This window comes from Molothrus aeneus, chromosome Z (assembly GCF_037042795.1).
Source record: "Molothrus aeneus isolate 106 chromosome Z, BPBGC_Maene_1.0, whole genome shotgun sequence".
Taxonomy (NCBI): Eukaryota; Metazoa; Chordata; class Aves; order Passeriformes; family Icteridae; genus Molothrus; species Molothrus aeneus.
The window spans coordinates 36827455-36844439 of record NC_089680.1 but is presented as its reverse complement, the minus strand read 5'-3'; the positions used below and the strand labels follow the sequence as shown (position 1 = coordinate 36844439).

Here is a 16985-nt window from a genome sequence, read left to right as displayed (position 1 = left end):
GGCCAGTGGCTAACAGTAAGCAGTATAGCAGAAGGGTACAGCAAACAACTGAGGTGGGATCGAGCTAAAGGCAGAGCTAAGAATGCTGCCTCATGCACAGTACAAGCAGACAGGGAGAGAATGAGATAAAAATATAGTATAGAGGACGAGGGAGTGGATGAAGTGCCTTAGGTAGTAAACAGAAACTGGTTATGCTGGTTATGATTCTCAGTGCACTGAGATGTGATGAACAGCCAGAGCAGAGCATCCAGCTGGCCAGCCCCAAACTGACAAATGCTGTGCTGTCACGTGTTGGCAGTGGCTGCCAGCTGGGACAAGAGATTCTGAAAATGAGGAGGGTACCTTTCAGCAGGCCTGAAGGCCTAAGATGCTGCAGTGGAGCTGAAACAGAAAGCCTCATCAGCAAGATGTTTGCAGATTCCCCTTCTGCTGATAGGTCTTGAATTCACTCTGTAACACATACTTATTACTGTGGCTGGCAAATACTTTTTGAAGATACTAATTTCCATGCTGAATTTTCAATTTTCAGCAACTTGGGTAAATGATTCTTTTGATTTTCTTGGAAACACATGAGAGTCCCCCTAAAATATGCAGCATTTATGATCCTGGTCCCTGCTTAACTAAAAAGCTATTTGAATGTGATAGGTTTTTAATTGGCAAAGTCATGATTGATTCTTAAAAGCTTTGTAATGCAATATAATCTAATCTTTATCTAAATTTTTGTTGAAGTTATTGATTGAATTGATATAGAGTGCATTTTTATATACTAAATGTCAGAGGACATTAACTCTGTTGTTGTGTCCTAATGACACAATTCATAAGTTTATTCTGTATGGTATGTAATATACAAACCACAGATACTTATTGCAAAATACATGATACTTATTAGGAAAAATTATCTATACTTACAGAAGTAAACACTTTTAACTGTATCTTTCATACAATCTAGTGTTTAGCCCTATGTCAATTAATTTGTGATAATACTAGAAATTTTTTTTTGTGTACTAATGAAATACCCATTACACATCTCTGAGAATTTTAGTAAGTGATGTAATAGTGTGAGGCATCTTTTTTTTTTTTTTTGCAGTCAGACATTGTGTTGCAATTGCTTTCTTTATGAGGAAAGGATGGAATGATACTATGCAGCAGATTTTAGTATTTTAGGGGCAAATGAATGCTGTACTAAGGATGTAGTCACTTCTCAGAAGGAAAGTTGGAAGGGAAGAGAAAAACTGGCACAATTATAAGAGGTCTTGGATTTAACATTCTGTGTCACTCTACATGGATAATTCATTCAAGATATTCTGTGTTTCAAACACTCCGCCTAGGAGGTGTGCAGTTTGCCTATTTCTTTGTCCTTTACAGATGAACAGGTTATAAATGCACAAAGGATCTTTAAGAGTCAAAGAGAAAAATACATAATGTTTAAAAGCAACGTGTAGGAGCTGTGTTGAGCACTGAGAAAGAAAAAATGCAGCCTAAAGAGATTTTTCTAGCTTTAGTCTTCAGCATTCTGTTATATAAATTAGAGAATTAAAATATAAACAAACAATCCAACCTCCAAACAATTCTGAACTTTCTCACTTAAGTGAAGTTTTAATAAGTGACCACAATAGAGTATGAATGATCTTAGGTCATCAGTCAGGACTCAAGATCATTTGTTGTAACTTGTGCATCATGATCTCAGACCCTTGCTCACACTTCCTGCCACACTTCAGTCAGTTCAGACTTCACTAGTCCTGATCATGCTGCCCAAATCCTGGGGTGATGGTCAGCAGAGAAGAGAGATGTTTGGATGTCATGAGTTGAAAGTATATCACCCATCTTAAACACTATATTTCTGCTGTATTTTCTTTCTTTGTTAAGATTTAGTCTAAAATATTCTATAAAAAATTGAATTTACATTTTTATGCTTGAATCTGTATATGTTTGTTTTTTAAAGGAGAATTTATATTTAGTGTATAATTAAATATAATAGATTTGTTATTAAACGCTTTTGTGGTACACATTATTGAAATGGATTTAATGAGTTATTTTCAGCAGTGTTTCCAAAGACTTGTTAATTCACAAGATGTTCTGATAAAATACAGGGTGACTCTGATGTTCTAGTTATTCTATTTTAGATAAGCATATGGCAAGTCTAATAAAAGATTTGAGGGCAGAGAGTAATTTTTGTGGTTGGTAATTTTGCTCCAAGTTCAGTTAAATTGTTCTGTGAGATAAAGATCCTTCTTGGGTGTATGAAGTGACTAAATTGAGTGCATTTCGTTTGAATTTGTGATTTAAAAATATTAATTAATTATTGTTTGAACTTAATATTTCTATACATTGCATAATAAAGTACATGTTTTACTTCATTCTGAACATCTATGCTGGAACCACCTGAACCTGTTCAATCTTCTTGAACACCAAATGATGACTTATGGAGCTGTCCTCATTCACAGTTTTGAAGACTAAGTACCTAAAGTACTCAGAAACTCCTGTACATTAGCAAAGTTTGGTTTCATAATTTTGGAGAACATATACTTCCTGCAGCATCCAGTAACTTTGATGGTACCTGGCATCAAATAAAATGTAATGTGAAACCAAAAGATTGTAGTATATCCATCTTAGACAAAATTATGTGTCACAAAGAACACATTTTCATCACATTGAAGATTAAAAGGGAAGGAATGGGAAAAAATATAATGTGCTCCTCATATTCATTTGTTGCCCCTGCTCATCCATAAATGTGATTGTGAAATCCAAAGCAGTTTGGTTTAGGAAAATTAATAACTTCTGTTTGAGCTGTGTGCTGTGGGCTGAAACAGAGACCCCTGGGAGACTATGTGGAGACTCCTAATAAACAACCCTGGCAAATTATCTTCAAAGCAGCAATCTTTGAGCATGCTTACATGTGAAATGAGCAGACTTTTTTTCCCATCACAGTATACTAGAAGCTATATGTTAGGAAAAAGCCCCAACCCTCCTTTCTGGGATCAGTTCTCACTTTGATCTTTATTCAAGCCTCCCCTTTGGCTGTCAGTCTGCCTTTTCAGTCACAGAAGCATTTTGTCAGCTGATGGATGATAATTCAGTTATGTCTGCACAATGAAATAACATGTCCCACAATTTAATCAAATCAGGGTAGAAAAAAAATTCCAGTTTTTATCTAGGATCAAAGAACACGTGGCTTAATGTCTATAAATGCAATTTCCAGTTAATATGCTGGTCAGTACTAGAATCAGTGAACAGATTGCTGGGCTTTCTATTCAGGTTATGGCAAAGGCACAGTTTGCATCAAGGAAAAATACAAATCCACCCAAAAAGGTGTCTTTTGCAATGAAAGAAGCCTGGAGAGGCATTGTTAAGGAACCTGTATTGTGCTCTCTGCTGTGTACTTAAAAGCTGCTCTATCAGGGGATTTATTGGCATGGCTTTCCAAATATTTTTAGTCTAATCTGTATTTGAAAAAGAGTAATTTAATTTGCTACCATTTACACTTAAATCAATATTGGTAAATAATATATGAATCCAAAATAATTCCAATGTCTTAGTATGCTTGCAGATCTGATTCACACTCCTGAATTTAGCTCTTCTGTTAGGTAATTCTTTGTTTATAATTGATGAAATGTAAATGTATAAATAAACAATTATGGAGAAGTGTATTTCCTTCTCTTCATGCTTTGAGGAGATCAGTAAGAATTCTTGGACTGTAGACACAAATTTGCAATGTGAAAAATTTGCTTTCTTCTTCCCTAACATAAAGGCATAATATATAGGGCAGGTTTACAAAAAAACACACCTCTTTATATCACAATAGGAATAGTGAATATTTATTATTTGTGTTATATACATATGGTCATATTATACTTATATATACTTATGAATTGCTGTATGTACACAGGAGCACTCACATTTGGGACTATATTTTTGACAAATTAGGAAACTCTACTATTACTACTCCTCCTACTACTACTCTAAAACCCCTATTATGTGAGAGTTATAAGAGTTTTTCCTGGGAAGGAATGGGATAGAGATGTAGTAGAATATGGTGGTTTTCAGAAAGCCATCTCTTAATTTTACTGATATTTTAAATTACAGAACAAATATCACAGTGTATAAATTAAAGTAGGATTCTTGTGATCAGACATCCACTACTTCAATGTATTCAGTGGTGCACTGTAGGCAGCAAAACCCTTTGAAAGTTATTTACACTCAATTTGCTTTTAGACTGTTCTTTGACTGTATATAAGCCCAATGTCTGGTTTTGAAGTAGCTAGTGCTTTAATGTAGCTCTGATTATAATTACACTTGCTACAGATTTCACAGCTGGTCATTTTTCTGCTTCCATTAGACAGTAATTTGCTATTCCTTTATGATGCATTAAGACAGAATAATTCTGATTTCTGAAAGAACACCTGTCGTTCAAGAATCTCAGCAGAAGAATAACACTAATTATAGTTCATCATATATGATCTAAATCCTACCTCTAGAAATTATTTATACCAGCACATTTCATTTTATTGAAATATTTGCATTCAAAACTTCAAATAAACTGTGGCAATCATTCTGCCTGCTAATAAATAAAAGAATTATATAATATTTAGGAAGGAATTATGCATTTCACTCAGGCCCTTCTACCCTGACAAGTCTAAATTTCTTCATTGTTTTGATGTGGTATTTGATTTGAGCTCTTATGATGACATTGCAGTTTCAGGATGAATAGGATTCTATCCCTTTACTTATATCAGCATAAATGGTTTTGGATTTTTTTAAATGGTTGATTAATTTGCAATTAAGGATCCAGTTTTTCTGTCTTTAAATATACATTTTGTTGCCAAAAATAAAATTAAGAATGGATACAGTGCAACTATGTATTTACAAAAGCAAGGAGACTTTTTTTCTCTGATTGTGTTCTGCTTGAAAATTTCATGTTAATTGATCTCATAATTAACTGTTTCACTTGCTTAAAAAATAAGGCAAGGGAAGATAAAATTTGTACTGTGAAATTAAAAACACTGTGAGCTCCTCAGAAAACTGAGAGATCTATCTGCTTGGATTCTAAAAGGATCTGTGATTTTTGGATGACACATTAGAAGTGAGTCATCAAAATAATTGCATAAATTCTCAGGTGTAAAGTGGCAGGACATCTCAGGCCTTTGTGGATGCTGTGATTTATAAGACTGTAAATGTGAACCCAAAACAGACAGCAACAGGCATGTTTTCCATGTCCCAGAATGTCTTTCAGGAATCGTTTTTATGATTCTTCCACTCCCTAGATCTCTACAGCCTTTGACATATTTCTAGAGGGAGTTTTGTTAAGATTTTGGCCAGTAATTCCTTGATGCACTTTGATCCAATTACCTGCTGTAATGAAATCTTTCACACAAACATAAACTTCAGCAAAAGTTGATTTGAGTAGTCCAGCATTTTCCAGTGAAATAACCTTGCATCAATAATCCCAGCTGCTAGTATTATTTCTTCAGTTAATTTAGCAGTAAAATAATGAACTTTTTATATTATCTTTTTTATTTCATTTCATTTCATTTCATTTCATAATAATAATAAATCTTATTATTTACTGTCTGTGAGTCACAGCAAACTGTTACTCATATGTAAAAAGTAAAGATGTTAATCACATTTAAATGATAAATAATTAGGAACTTCACTTTTTTTTATGAAATTCTAAATGTAAAATATTAGTTTGTCAAATTTTGTTAACCATCACCTCTGTTTCTTTACCTATGCCTAAAAATTAGATTTTCTTAGAAGTCCAAGGAGTAATGTTAGTTCATCTAATATTTGTGATTATCTAATCCAGAATGTGATTACTGTTCTAGTCATCATCCAGCAAAGCATCTGAAGCTTGAATTCCATATAAAAATTACTTCTCTTCATCAAGACTTTTGGAAATATCTCTTTATCAAAGTGCATCAGCCTATCTATGCATTTATAAAGTTTGTGACATACTTTTCTGTTAAGAATCAGTCTGTATTCTCTTGCCGGGTTCCATGGACACTTCTAAAACTTCAAAGGCTCTTCCTTGAAGTGTAGAGGTCTTGCTGCTGTTTTGGTTGCCTGGTGCTTTTTGAAATATAAATATAGGAGGAAAATTTCCCAATTAATAAACTTCACTTTTGATACCTTTTATTTGCTTCACTTATTGCTCAGTTTATTGAAGAAACTCTTGAATAATATTTCTTTCTCTCCTAGAGATGAGGTCCATACCCCCAAACCTGTCACTGTTTAAGAGTCATTTGGACAATGCTCATTAGATCATGCTGTAGCTTTTGGACAGGCCTGAGGTGCTCAGACAGTTGTACAGTCTCTTCCAACTGAAATTTTCTTGGGTCCATCACTTCCAAATGAAATTCCTTTTGCCTTTGCTTCTGCCTTTTTCCCTTCCCTTCCCTTCCCTTCCCTTCCCTTCCCTTCCCTTCCCTTCCCTTCCCTTCCCTTCCCTTCCCTTCCCTTCCCTTCCCTTCCCTTCCCTTCCCTTCCCTTCCCTTCCCTTCCCTTCCCTTCCCTTCCCTTCCCTTCCCTTCCCTTCCCTTCCCTTCCCTTCCCTTCCCTGGCTTGGCAGTTACACTTTCTGGTAAGATTGTGGTTTTTTCTCCAAAGTTTGATTTTAAAATTACAAAGACATTAGAATTGCTAAATATGCTTATGCATATGCTAGGCACACAGCTCTCAAACAGTCTGATCTAAAAGAAGAAGAGAGACCAAGGGCCAAATTAAACAGCAATTTAGATGATATCTGATTTAATTACGCCACTTTATGGCAGAATTCCCTACAAAGAGAATGCAAATATAAGGGCACTTTACTTGAAATAATTCAAGATTCATAGATTATTCACACCTGATGTATTTAACTTCTTTTTATAACTCACTCTTTAATAATTTAGTGTTTTAAACCATAACAAAATAACAGACATGATTGGTGGGTGTGCATTAAACAGTGTCAGCTGCTGACACATTTTCATGCTAAATAACTATTTTCTTGTGAGAAAAACCTGTGCTCTCTTCAATTACATGTCTCTCACCAAATACCAGGACAATAGAGAAGTGTTCTAAGCATGACCTTTTGATATGTAGCCATAGTTCAGAAGTATTTATTGACAAGCAAAAGGACAAAATGTCCTTTTGTTTTGGATGAAAATTATATATTTTTGGACAAAACCCCACTCTCACATAATGTAGTAGATTAAATTGTTGGATCTATTTGGCATCTTTAAACTTTCCTTAGTGAAGAGATTTTAGGAGTGCTTATATTGTATCTAAGAGTTCCATCTTGCTTTGATGAGACTTTTTTTTTGTGACTTCGATCCAATTTAGAGTTTCTCCAAATTGGTAGATAAATCTTACATGTAGATAATTCTAGCAACATATTAATAACAAAGGTATCTTTATATTATAGCAAATGTGTCCTCTTAATTCTAGCACAAGGAAACCAAAATAATTAAGGATAAGGAAAAAGTGTTTTCCAGCATCTTGAAAGATTTGGTAATTAAAGATTGGCTTTGAAAGAACTAGAGTAGTCATTCCAAGTCTAAAAGACTTGGAGCCAGATTCATGGTCTTTCTTAAATCATGTTTGTGTCAATAACTGTCTGAGAGCTGTGGTGAACTCCTTTGCAGTAATAAAGGGATAGAAAACAAAGGATTAGAAAACAAAGGATTCATAAGTGGGAGAGGTTGGTGGAGAGTGTCCTGAAAACACACCTCTCAATAGCTCTGTGTCAGTGGAGGGAATAGTCCCAGGAAATACATGAAGGAACTGTGTTGCTGGTGGACAGAGAGTGGTGCATTCTGTGCTTTGGATGCATCGCTAGTGAGGTTGTCCAGAAAATAATAAGTGCTTTTTCAGCTGAGCCTTAGAATATAAAATACCTGCCTAAGGTCTGATAAACAAAGAACTTCCAGAATTTCCTTTCATATCTTTATGCTTTCCTCAGGAAACAATGGTGCCGCAGACACAGAACATACAGAAGTTACCTATAGATCCTCCCACTAGAAATCTTCCAGACAGCTCTAAAGCAGCATTTTGTTCTCAAGGTAGAAAGAAGCCGTTGTAGCACTCTAGCACTGTAGCACAGTATTTTTATTCCAAAGCACAAAGTTCTGCCTTTTACCAGCCCTTATATAAGTTCTGGATGGATTGGACTTCTGCCATGCCTGAACCCTTCAATAAATAATGCATTTATAGTTTTTTAATTAAAGTGAGTAAAATGTGTCTAGTTCTGTGTTGCAATTTGTCTCCTTTCCATTTTATAGATTTTAAATTTAAAGAAAATATGGTAAAAATACAAGTTCATAGTAATTCCAGTGAGCCTTTAAACATGTTTTTAAACTTAATATTCTGACTAGAAGTGCATTCATTTACTCCTGGGGAGGTTTGGAAGGTTATTAATATTTAATAGGAATGTTTCTGTAATTTGTTCCCAATGAGAGAAACTTCACTGCAGATTTAAACACAGAGGTTTATCACAAGAAAAAGTAGAGGTGGGGAGAGAGTTTCTGGCAAGAGGGCTTGGTTTATGGTTTTAAAATGTCCTTTCTACTATGAGGTCATTTTTCTCTTAGAGTTGGAGTGTTATAAGACAGTGCTTCTAAAAAAGATCCAGAACAAAATGTGCTAAGCTCACTGTTGCAATGAGGAAAGAGTTATTTTCTTAGCTTTCAATAGTCAAGTGGTGCTGTTAGCTAATCAGTGGACGAAGATTTGCATAATATTGTAATATGATGACGCAATTATGGAACTTTTTTCAGTGCAGTGAGCCACTAACATAGAACTGTTATCAAAATGGCTGGTCAAACATTTTGCAGTGGATCCCAATTCATCCTGAATAATAAGGGTAAGTTAATTAAATATGAATAATGAATATTAATAGAGAAAGCTGTTAAAGATGCAGAATAGGGATGAATAACAAGGGGAAGAGAAAGATGAAAGGTTATTATTTTGTGAATAAAAAGTTCTAGAGAAAAGCAGTTAATCAAAAAGATTTGTAAGTATATATCAAAGTATAGAAATGGGAAGAGCAATATACTCTGGCATTCCAATATCCCTCAACATTGTTTTTATATGATAGTAGTCAACTTGCCTCTAAGGCTGTTAACTTCTAATATAGATCAGTAATTTTTTCTGCTCACTGCTAAATGAAAGGCATCTATGCCTCTGTATGTTTCATCTGTGGATGAAAGAGCTCTACTTCTTATTTTTCTAATAGGAATAGGCATAGGTCTCAAGGCATTAGGAATGACCTTTCCAGCCATACCCATCCCACTGTAAGTGTGACAGCCACTGATTAGTGTCCAAGTTACCACATACACTCCTGGAGTTTAAGAACACTTTCTCTAAAGTCTGAAGGTTGTCTGTAGTTAAGTATGAGGTTTTTAAGATTACTGTTCCTTGTAATGTTATCAGAGATCTTATATTTCTTCTTCTTTTCATTGAAATGCAGGTTGTTCTGATCAGCTTAGGCCTTTCCAAAATTCAGTGCAATTTCAGTATTCTGAAATTATTTTGGGTTTAGTAAAAATTTTATTGATAATACATTAATTTCAGTTTATATGAAAAGTTTTGTTGTTTTTTTTTTCATTATGCACCAGGACACATTTTTGGTATCTGAATATAAAAATTAAAAATATGAAAAAAGCCATTGCTGTTCTTATACAATCTCAGGACTGGGAGCAGTAGTTTTAAAAAACAAAACATGACAAAACTAAGAATATCACATTTTTTTCATGTGCTGCTTCCCAAATGGTAATACCTGCCTGTAAGACAAAGATAGTTGTTATAGCTTTGTTGGTTTTGATTGTATAAAACCATTTTGTTTCAGAATGGGTCTCTGTTGCTTCATTATTTTACTGGAAAAGGTGAGGAAATTTTTACATTTTGATTTACAAGTGTTTCAAAATAATACAAATAGAAAGTTATCTTTTTTTTTTTGTAGATGTGATGACAAACTGCATTTCAATATCCATTTACCTTTTAATGTGACTCCTAAAATATATTTGCAATACTACATGAAGTGAAAATTAGATTTTATAAGGTCATTATTTCCACTATGTGGTTTTGATAGTAGTATATAACCCTTGATTTTGTTACACTTGTCATAAAATACAAAAAAAAAAAAGATCTTGAAAGCAAAACCTGAGCCTTTCCAAAAAGAAATTCTTCTTAAAACTTAAAAGGAACTTTGGTAAAAATATAAAGGAGTATTTTAATTTGTTTTACTTTTATGGGTAATGCCAAGTTCTTCTGATCCAATGCATGTCCAAAGATAGGGAAGAAGGACCGGAGGAATTAATCCTCACATCCAGCAAATTAGGACAGATGACAGTCAAAGTGAAGACAGGATAAAGCTGCAGCCTGTGGTGGGAAAAGAGGGGGACATGTGCTGAAATGGCAGCTGGGTTCAAAAATTGAGGCCAGAACTGATGGCAGCTGAGGTCACTGGGCTAGAAAGGAGACAGTGCTACACTGCTTTCCTCAATTTTGTGCATCAGGAAGGCATGATAGCTGATGTGCAGAGAATGGACGTATCATGTGAATCTTAAAGGAGAAGAATGAACAGGAAAGGAGAAAAGCAGTAAATTTAAAATTATATTAATTTCAGGTGCAATGAGCAGCTCCATAGATGGAGAGAGAGAAAGTTAATACATCAGTAAAATACTTTTCCAGTGCCACCTCTTCTAGGAGGGCGTTCCTCCTTTCTAGGAGCCAGTGTCTCAGTGCAGGCTCTGCTGTACCTTTGTCCTGCCAGGACAGGCCCCCCAGGCCCCTTTTTGCCAGGCACACTGGAATAATATCTCTCCCCACTGCTCTGATCCCAGATATTTCCAGCTAGCCCTGCCATGTTCCTTCATCCCTCCTGTTTGAGGAAGGAACTGTCAGCTCTGAATTTGAAGCGAGTTATAAGGGTTAGCACATAAGGTTTGCAGACAATACCTTATGTATTGGCAAGCTCAGTCGCTGGCTTTTCAGGCTCCAAATGCCTATATATATATTTCTACAAACACATGTGTGCATTCACAGATACAGTCATATATTTATACAAGTATAAATACGTGTGTGTATATATATACACATATGAATATAAAAGGCAGACTTCCAGGGAGACAAAAGCCATGAGAAATTTGGAAAGAGCTGCTGACAGAGAATAGGTACATAAGCAAAGACTGAATTGGCAATACACTGTGTTACATCTTTTTTATTGTACCTTAGCTAAAATAAGTGTTTTGAACTGTGTTTTCCTTTCCCTGTTGTAAGTGCTCATCTGTCTGTATTTCTATGTGCCTAACACTTTCTGAAGTGCTGTTTGTTGAGAAACAGTGCTCCCGGGATAATCAGCTCCTCCTGCTCCAGCAGCTTTTCTCCCTGTCCTCTTTCTCTGTGCCCTGTCCAGTTTCTTCTGATATAAACCCACAGCTGCTCTTCCTGGGTGTTATCTCAATAGGATTTTTGCAGAGATCGTCTTTTATTCCTCCTCGAATAACTTCTTTGATTGTTGATTGGTTTTTTGTCTGTTTTTATTTTTTGGAGTTTGTTTGTTTGGTGGAGTTTTTTTGGGGTGAATTTTTTTTTTCTTTAGTTGATTCTGAGGTGGGGTGAATGTTTGGTTTTTGGGGGTTTTTTTGGTGGTTTTTGGTTGTTTGGCTGGCTGGTTGGGAGGGGTTATGGTTTGTTGTACTTTTATTTTTATCCTCTTTTTTCCTGAGACTCCAGAAATACCAAAGGAGAGGTCAGAAAAATTAGAGAACTACATAATCTCTTTGATTGAGTGTATAAATCAACTTAAGGTAGCAACAGCAGGAAAGAAAAATGAAACTTGTTGGGGAGCTGAGGTTCTTGATTACTGTGCCAGTTTTTTTTACCTGCTAAGAGTAATTTGAATAAGAAAAATTTGGCCTGCAAATTGAGAGTTCACCCAACTCACATTTCTAATTTTATATTTCTATTTGCCTTGCCTTAAAATGGCGTGGATGTGAAGCAGAGGTATAAACACCACCCAAGAAATCCTTCTCTACTCTTGCCAGGTTTATGGCACATAGAACAAGCTGTATTATGATATGAGTAAAACTCGTAGTGAGAAAGGGGATCTAAATAAGATATTTGTATGTTTGGCATACAGAACAGAAATGCAGAAGCACAGAATCACTTAAGCATGCTAAAAAATAAATTTGTGTTTTGCAGGCTGAACTCTTATGACAGGCTCATTAAAAGTTCTTGCTGCCAAATGCTGTTTGTTTCCACCTTCAGAACTGCCAATGTTAATAATGAGCAACTCCCCTTGCAAGTTATTTGCATAAAGTATTGTTCCTGTCAGTGGTGCAGTGCTAGGTGAGGGTGAGAGGGAGAGCACACAGCAGATGAATTCAAGTGTCTGATTTAACCCATTGCAAAAACACTGGTGTAGTCTAAGCTGGTATGGAACATTCTTGATGAAGTCTAGCTTAGCAGCACTTGACAGTAGGAGGGGTTTACTTCTGTTGAGCTAGATAGCTCTACTTTCCAAGTAAGATATACAATATCCAGGATTACTATCAGAACCTTTGTTTGTATTTTGAGATTTTCCAGCACCCTAAACTCTTAACTTCATGTGAAACATATGATTTCCTCTTGAGTCAGCCAGCTTCCTCTCCTCAAGTGTTTCTACTTTCACAGATGGCTATTGCATGATATCCATTCCTCTGGGAACATTGTTGTCAGCAGCTGGTGCATTCCCCATACAATAAAGCCTCCAATTATATAGCAGTTCCACAGTAACCATCAGAATCATGGCATTATTAAAGAGAGGAGCACAGGACAAACATTGATTCATGTAGTTACTGTATAAACAACAGATCTTTGCTTATTGTGTTATTGTATGTCAAGTTCCACAGCTTTCAGTTTAACTCAAATGAAGAGCTAAGGTAATATGGAATTATTTGTCTGCCTATCATATTTGATACATATATGATCAGGAAGAATGAAAGGAGAGTTGGCCAAAAGCATACCAGATTGCTATCTTCATTAAGAGGCAGAACCAGATATTTTACATTCAATCTATACCTCAACCGTTCTTCTTTCCCTTCTACAGATGTATGTGCCCAGTTCAAGACTTTTTCTGGTCCTTTTAGCTATTGAATCACTCACAAAACACAATGAATTTTTTAAATATGAAATCAAACATATTGGGATCTGGAACACAAAAATATTTGCAGATGACTAATTTCTATTATACATTAAAAAATCAGTTAAGAAAAGAAGCCCAACAAAGCACACTAGAGGCATAAAAACATGAAAAGAAAATCTGTGCACGTATCAGAGTCTTCTAAATAATCAAGACTGTGGGCTATTAGCTAATGTGCTGTATACAATGCACAATTGTATGGACAATTTCTGAAGTCCTGTGACCACTAAACCTTATAATAATGTGATTTGTTATTTAAAATCTGATCCCTACTAAAAAAGATCCACAAAGATAGGATCAGCTAAACAGAAGTGAATGGAATACTGTAGCTGAATTAAAAATTGAATTTATGAAAGTGAATCTAATATTTGAAAATATTTCTTGTAGCTGCTGAGATTTGTGTGTGTGTTTGTGTGTGTGTTTTGTCTAAGATTTCTAAAATAATATTTTTTGTCTTTTGTGTGTGGTAGTTTTCATAAAGCGTTCCCTCTCCCTCATTCATTCCTCTCTGCATTTCCACTCATTTAATGAACAATCATCTGTTTTTACCAGACATTAACCACATGAATGAAGAAGTCCCCCACATGATATATGTGTCTTTTTTTCTGCTCATCAAAGATAAAAATGAACTGCCTTGTTTAAAATGCCAGTCAATAATATTCTTCTTTGGGCTTATTTTATTTCATTTGCTTAGAAATAAACATCAGTCAGTGGAAGTACAGATGTTATATTTTAGAATTTAAATCTAAGACGTGAGTCATCTTAAACCAATTCTGTGGTCTTTCCAAATAGACTAAGAAAACATAGCAGCAGACAGTGGCCCTACCTGAACTGGAAAATGTTTTCTTCAACTACAAGTATATAACAGTACCTGAGGATACAATCATTGTGATGTACAACTAGAAATATGATAAAATTTAGACATCAATTCTTTTCTGCTTAATTCTTTCATAAAAATAAAAGCTAATAAACAGATATACATAATATTATCTGTTTGAAATAAACAAAATTAGTGTAGTAAAATATAATATTTAATGTTAAAGTTTATTATTTTTCTAATATGCTATCTCTCCTGTCAAATGGTATTTAAGTTCCTTGATGATCATATGAAAGGACCTATCCTTACGACAGTTATGAAAATATTCTTGTCTGAATACAAAGAACATTCTTATGAATGTGTGGGACATGAATGTTTTGACACATTGGTTATTTATATTTGGGTTCATTTCTTACATGATCATAAAAACTTTACTGCATAAATTTTGCATTAGGTCTATTAAAATTTTAATTGCTTCTCCATAGGAAGTGAATATAATATAATACAAAGAAGAATGTGATTATCAGTATTTGGAACCAATGTACTTCCCTTTATTAATGGTCATCCATCTATGTCAGGTATACCGAAATATAACTTTAGAAAATCTTTTTTTATCATCCTATTAACATAGCAATAGCTATGAATTTAGAATTATGAATTAGAATTTGAGAACAAGTCCAAATACCTGGTTCCTCCCCAGACTGACAAACTTGGGTCTAGACAAGGGTCTTCTGTCCCAAAGTCAATATGTGTTTGGATCTTTATCTGCAGCCACTAAACAGAAAATAGTTGTGTCTGAGACAGAAAGCATCATTGACTAATGACTTTATTGCTAGGGCTTTTCACTCTTATCTGCAGGTGGGCCTCAGTGGAAACCACCCAGAGCAAAAATAAAATTGTCTTCAGTAAGAGTGACCTCCTGCTTTTCATACTAGCATACATTCTAATCAAACATGTCTCTAACTAAAAAACAAGCAGATAGACATTGATAAAATTTGAAAATCCTCTCCTGGACGGGCTGAATGCTTGCTGTGGGCCATATTTTGCTTCTGTGCATCCCAGATGTTTTCTCTAATAAAAAAAATCAGATAAATGAGACCAACAACAACAAAAAACCCCACAAACCCAAACAACAAACCAGCAAACAAAAAAAAAAAAAGTGGGGAAAAAAAGCTTTTTTCATAAATGAAATACGCACAGGTTTAGTGCACATCTTTATATTCAGGAACACCAGAACATCTGGGAGCAGCTATCCAAGCTCCAGACCACAGCTGGTAGAGGCTCAGGCTGTTCAGAGCATAAACAGAAAGAGTTTAGATCTGTCTAGCCTTTCCCACAAAGATGTAACCTAACTTCATGTGAGATCTGCTAAAGTCTAACTACTACTTTAGCTTTCCAGCTTGTATCACTGAAAATTACATCAAAGCAGCAGTTACTGTAATCCAGGATGAACAGGAATCATATATTCTACCTAATGTTGTTAGTTTCAGTGATGACCTTGGATTTTTTTTTTTAAATCTAAAAGTCTTTCTGTTGCATGTAGAATCTCCTTTTATTATTTATTAGTTTATGAAATAGATGATATATATGCGGAAATGGAGGCCTACCTAACCTATTTTTCTTTTGTTCACAAGGGAGTACTTCTAGACTGGAAACTATTTCAGAAAACATACCAAATATTTTGTTACTGATTGGTCTTCTTTGTAGGAAGACAAATTAAATGGATTTATCTGTTTAATTTTCTAGCTATTGAAAAAACATTGGAAATAATTACATTAATTTTCAAAGTTTGTTAAAATTGAATGTGCACAGACGATCTGTTAATTACAGGATTGCACTGAAATATGTCTCCTGTAATGCTATTAATATTTATGGCCTAAAATATTAAATAGATAGGTTGGAACATGAAATAGTTATGCATTTCCTATATTTCAATTATTGCTGTTATGTCTCCATTTTAGTGCAGACATAGGTGGTTGTATTACAGAAACAGAATACTTAGTGTTGGGAAAGACCCCTGGAGATCATCCTGTGCAACGCCTGTGCCGGTGTGGGGTCACCCAGAGCAGGTGACACAGGAACACATCCAGGTGGGGGTTGAGCATCTCCTGAGGGAGGGAGACTCCACAACCACCCTGGGCAGCCTGTTCCAGTGCCACCCTCAATGTAAAGACATTCTTCATCAAGCTGAAGTGAAACTTTTCATGCTTAGTTTATTTATGGCCATTGTTCCTTGTCCTGTCACTGGGCACCACTGAAAAGAGTCTGGTCGCATCTTCTTGCCACCTGTCTTGAAATATTTTTATTATATTAATAAAAGAATTAATGAGACCTGCTGCCAGCCTTATTTTCTCTAGACTAAACACTATTCTGGATATTGCATTAAATATATTAAAAGCTAGTTGCTACCTTGGAAAGTTTTTAATGGAAATAAGGAAAGCAAGGAGTAGGAGATAAGAATTATATTTCTACATTTCTTGCTGTAAAGACAGTTGATTAAGATGAGGGAGAAAACTGGGTTGAGGTAAGGGACTGATAGCAAATGTTTGTGGTTTTTTTGCCAGATATCATCCTTGTTTTAAGAGCACTGCCATACAGTCTTTTTTCTTTTTTTTTTTTTTTTGGTCAGCAAAAAGCTGTATTGGTGCTCACTGACATGAGCACCTGTGGATTAAAATTACAAGAACAGAGCAATTAGACACTGCCTTTTTGTTCCAGATATTTCCTGGCTTTGGGAACCATCCTTTTCTGTAATGAAGGTCCTAAGTATGCTATTTTGTTCAGCTAAGTTTTGTTCAGCTGATCAGAAGAGAAAGTTCTTACCCAGCTCTCAGGGTGAATAAAGTGAACCACTAATGATTCAGAGTATTTGGGCTGACAGGGGGCCATGCCTTTCTGCTGCTCTCCACTCTCCCTTCATAACAGAGTTGATATGTCCCTCCTGTTATGATCCAGTGCAGAGTTCTCCTATTTCTACTTATTCTCAGAATTACCGAGTTGTACAATAATTCT

The 16985-nt window shown here is 35.2% G+C and overlaps 1 protein-coding gene across 1 annotated transcript in view; it reads left to right on the top strand.

Moving 5' to 3' along the window:
- RAB3C (RAB3C, member RAS oncogene family) overlaps positions 1-16985 on the top strand; it is a 130441-nt gene that overhangs the window by 40376 nt on the left and 73080 nt on the right. The gene's annotated exons all lie outside the window — the stretch shown is intronic.